Raw genomic sequence first — 5,125 nt, forward strand, 5'->3', positions numbered from 1 at the left:
AATACTAGATATGCATAAATTATCGAAATATATTCTTATTAGAACCAGGACCTAGAAGTGGAAGCATAGAAACATGCTCTTTTCTCTACAGGTGTCTTTTAAAGATGCTGTTTCAGGAAAACACTTTGTTTTTGTCCCTCATCCCTGGTCAATTTGAGTAGTTTGGTCTAAATTAATAGTAGATTTATTGACATGAATTCATTTTTATCTGCATCAATGCCATATTTTAGCAAATGTAATTGTTCAGTATAAAAGAGCAAGATGTGTGTGTGTGTAAATTTGATTCTTACTGTGAAGAGTGTTTCAATAGGCAAATATAATACAACCCTTGTAAAAATCACATTTTTGGATTGTTTTTGACTGATCTTTAATTTATGCACTGGCACAATTTGTGCAGTTCATATTTATAACAATTCAGACCGCAGCTTTCAATCCCCTTGCTGTTAGGAAATTTTAGGATTTCAGGACAGCTGGCCACCTTTGCTGAGGCCCCAAAGTGCTTTTTTTTTTGTGATTACAAAGAAAACTAGTGTGTGGCCAGAATGGGCAGCGACAGGTGGAAGGCTCAAAGGTCACTCTTTGTGCAGGTTCCCACCGGGAGTCCATACTCTCTACTTTTGTTATGTTAACCTCTTAATTACCCATAGTCAGCCCTGGGTAGTGAAGAAGGAAATTAACTAAATTGACTAAGAAGGTCCTGGTAGAGCCAATTGAGACTTGTGGGCTGGAGCTGTGTACATTTTTAGTTTGGGTATAAACCTGAAATAGACTTCAGAGGATTTCAGAAATTCTGAAATAACCCAAAGGTTTGGAAATCATTTCTCAGGGCACAGCTGTGTGCAACAATCATTAAATAGACAAGTTTGTACAACCTTCCTAAATGACTAAAAAAAATATTTGGATTCTTCTTGTTCTTAGGTAATGCATTGTTGATTTAAGAGTAGGGGAGTGCTACCAGGCTTGTATGTGTGTATGTGTGTGTGTGTGTGTAAGTAATGAGATTTATTATTTAGCAAAGGATTAACCTAACTAACCTTCAAATTTTAGCCTTAAACCAATGTCCTGGTCATTAATGGACATTTTTCTGGTTGTCTTAAAACTCTTTTGTTTTACATTTAAAAATGTGTGTGTGTGTGTGTGTGTGTGTGTGTGTCTGTGTGTGTGTGTGTGTCTGTGTCTGTGTCTGTGTCTGTGTCTGCCATAGTATACCATAGTATACTATGCATACCATAGTATAACTGTAGAGTCAGAGGACAACTTGTGGAGTAATTTCTCTCCTTCCACAGTCTAGGACCTGGGCACTTAAATAAGTCACTGGGGTTGACTGCTGGTATTTTTGCCCACTGTGCTGTTTCAATTCTCCCTATTTTTCTGGCACTCTTATATTCAATCCCATAATGAATTTATTCTTTGACAAGGTATTTGAGATTAATGACTCCTATTAAAGCAGAACAAATACATATAGTACCCCATGTAGACATTTTCAAATGGCCAATTTTCTTAAATTAACAAGGATTTGTATTATTAGTTCACGTTGTATTTAACTACATACGAAAGCCTTAAATATTATACAATATTTATCTGTGAATCTAAGTTTCAAAAAATCTTATTTGTCTTTATCTCTTAAATTTCAGCTATAATCAATATTTTGCAATGTTTGGATGAGCTATACTCTTAAACTATAGACAATTTATATATAAATCTTTGAACTATAAAAATGTCTTTTGCTGCCTCTATTTTACACACTCAATTATAATTTTCAATTACACATAATATCTATATAGATCTCTCAAATTTGCCAGGTGTAGTAGCACATGCCTTTAATCCCAGTACTTAGGAGACAGAGGCAGGGGCATCTCTGTGAGCTCAAGGCTAGCCTGATACATATCAAGTTGTTGGACAACCAGAGCTACACAGTGAGACCTTGTCACAATCAACCAACCAACCAAACAAACCCTCTCAAATAAAAAAAATTGGGTGAGGTAGCTATTTATTTTTGTTTTTTTTTCCTCAACTGGATGTCCCGTAAGAAGTATTAATATTTATAAGTTAGCGAAGATATAGTCAACAAGAAACTTTCAAAATTTGAAAATATTTACAGTGTCAGAGTTGTCTTCATAAATGAAGAAATTGGGGTACAGACAGATTTAGTAATATGTTCTGAGATAGGGTTCCAGGAGGTGGGCAGCAAACTTAACATGTAAAAGAAGGTAGTTGGCAGAAATACTTGAGACCTCTCATTACCAGGGCTCTAAGTGAAGAACAGAACATGTGGATGAAAAGCCAAAGTCTCCACATATGGGGAAAGATGGGCACATGCTATGTGTTATAAAAGATGACCAGCAACAATAGAAAAAGAAAAGAAGTTAACACACATAATTCCTTTTAGAAGAATGGAATTTATTAGGATAAAGGGCCTTTGAGGCCATGATTATGCTTCAAGGTAGGAGGGAAAGCACTAGACACAAACAGTACAATATATGGAAATCTAAACCTGATGGATCCTTAAAGGGAAGGAGAGGCTTGCCTTTAAAACTTGGAGAGAAGCTTTATTGTGAAAAATGGCAAGCCCCTGGCAGTGGACAAAGAGACACCTTGTTAGTAGTGTTGTTCATATATCAGTTAGGGGCAGGGGAGCTGGCTGTCCTTTGCTCATCCTAGCTTGATGCTTGGCTTGGTAGACAAAGCTATTCTATGCCTGGGACTCAAAAATCAAATCAAATCAAATCAAATCAAATCAAATCAAATCAAATCTAGGCAGCACAATATCAAAGGAGGAAGACCACCCATAGACTTGTCCTCCAGTGCAAAACATAGGTGGGCCACAGATACCTGCTTGCTGCCACATCATGCAGTGCATGGAGGATGATCCCACCAGCCTCATGGCCAGCCTGCAGTGGGAGCCACTACAATGTGCAAGTATGTGGTGGACATATGAGAGAGAAAGAGAAGTGGAGTAGCTTGAGCATTGTGAAGAGAGATGAAACTAGAGACTCAAGGGTGGAGTGGAATAGCCTATTGTGAGTGGCCAGCCCTGCCACTTGGGTAAGGTCCCAGCCTGAGCTATTATTGAAGGCCATATCTGTGTCAGTATCTACACAGTGGCAAGGCTCATTGCCGATGTCCCTGGCTCATATTACCACTAGAGAACATGGGGATGTCCCTCGTTAGACATGAATGTCTAGGGCCTGTGCAGAACTATACCTACCACTCACTGGCTGTGACACTCTGGAAAGCTGGTCCCATCTCTCACCAGTGACAGCACATGGGTGAATGGGCCCTGTGCCTTGCCCAGGTAGTACACTGAAGCTGGCCCTGGTGGTGGGGTATGGGTAAGCTGGTGCCAAAGTCATGAAAGCAGGAGAACTGTTCCTATCCCTTACCAGCTGCAGCACTCGGAAGACTGGGTCCTGCACCTCACCTGAGCAAGCACAATAGAGGTGGCCTAGTGGGTGTCAGTGAGCCAGCTGGAAAGTGAGAGCTCAAGAGAGCTGACCTCGCCACTCCTCTGGCCTGAGGTGGCCTAGGGAGCAGACAGATGTCCTCCACCTCCTTGCCCCTTGCCACATGACGCAGTCAGGAGAGCTGACCCCATGGTCATGAGATCTCATTAGCTGGCCCTGCCTCTCACAGGCTGTAGCACTCAGAAGAGCAGACCCTTCACCTTGACTGGGAAGCAAGTGGAGCTGGCTCTGGGAGGCATGGGTGAGGGTGAGCTGGCCCTGATGGCATGGGAACAGGAGAGCAGACCCTACCTCCTGCCAATGGTAGCATTGGGTGGACTAGCTAGAGCAGTATTGGAGCGCTTGCCCTGGTGGCGTGAATAAGGGAGAGCCAGTGGGGCTGGCTGGCTCAGCTACACGCAGGCCCAGATCTAAGGCTCTGAGTTGACCCATCCCAAAATTTATATGGTCTGCAAATGGTTGGGGCATGTGAAAGGGCCAGTCCTGCTGATCCAAAGCTGCAGGATCTCATGACACAGGGCAACAACAGGATAACCTGGAGGAGGTCTAATGAGGATCTAATATTGATGGTGTCACAGAAGCCAGAGATCTTGAACCAGACCAACGACTCACTGCAACGAACATTTACAAGTGAAGATATGTAGCAGAGGGATATACTCTGAGACACACTGAGATACACTACAACTTCGACTATGAGAGGTTTTTTTATGCTTTGGGAGTTTTCTTGTTGTTGTTTGTGTGTGTGTGTGTTTTAGGGGGAAGGAAGATTGCAAGGGCAAAGGGTAGATATGAGGGGATGGGATGAGCATGATGCTAAACACACAAAAAATCAAAAAATGATTTTACAGAAAGAATAAAAATGAGAGAGAGAGAGAGAGAGAGAGAGAGAGAGAGAGAGAGAGAGAGAGAGAGAGAGATTAAGAGATTTACACATGTACACATGCACAGAGACAGAGAGACAGAGAGACCGGTCCTGACATGGGCTTTCGAAACTTCAAAGCCTGCCCTCAGTGACATATCTCCTACAACAAGGGCATACCTCCCAAACAGTTCCAGTAACTGGAACCAAGCATTCAAACATGTGAGAGAGAAGACATGAGGTTAGTAGAGAGGCCACAAGAGTGTCAAGAAGGCAGCCTTCAAAGAAATCTTGGACCTAATCTCTCTCAAAGGAAAGGTTCTGACTTTTCCTGACATTTGAGGGGTGGTGGGAAGTTTCATGTAGTTTAGTTTAACAAAGCATACTAGACAAAAAGCATGGAAAAACCAGGTACCGATTAAGACCATAAATCAAGGTCTGCTGCTTGTTAGGTCACAGCACAAACAACTTCTTTTTTTAAAATATTTATTTTTTTATTAGTTAGGGTTTTACTGCTGTGACCAGACACCATGACCAAAGCAACTTATAAGGACAATATTTAATTGGGGCTGGCTTACAGGTTCAAAGGTTCAGACCATTATCATTATCAAGGTGGGAACATGGTAGCATCCAGGCAGGCATGGTACAGGAAGAATTGAGAGTTCTACATCTTCATCTGAAGGCTGCTAGCAGAATACTGACTTCCCGGCAGCTAGGATGAGAGTATTAAAGCCCAAGGTCACAGTGACACACCTGCTCCAACAAGGCCACACTGTCTAATAGTGCCACTTCCTGGGCTGAG

At 42.0% G+C, this 5,125-nt stretch overlaps 1 non-coding gene across 1 annotated transcript; it reads left to right on the forward strand.

The window, feature by feature from the left end:
• Nucleotides 1-2,567: 2,567 nt before the first annotated feature.
• On the forward strand, nt 2,568-2,711 carry LOC114633896. The gene has a single exon (XR_003713259.1). It is a non-coding gene; the product is annotated as a small nucleolar RNA SNORA48 (small nucleolar RNA).
• Nucleotides 2,712-5,125: the final 2,414 nt, after the last annotated feature.

This window comes from Grammomys surdaster, unplaced genomic scaffold (genome assembly GCF_004785775.1).
Source record: "Grammomys surdaster isolate TR1022 unplaced genomic scaffold, NIH_TR_1.0 784, whole genome shotgun sequence".
Lineage (NCBI taxonomy): Eukaryota > Metazoa > Chordata > Mammalia > Rodentia > Muridae > Grammomys > Grammomys surdaster.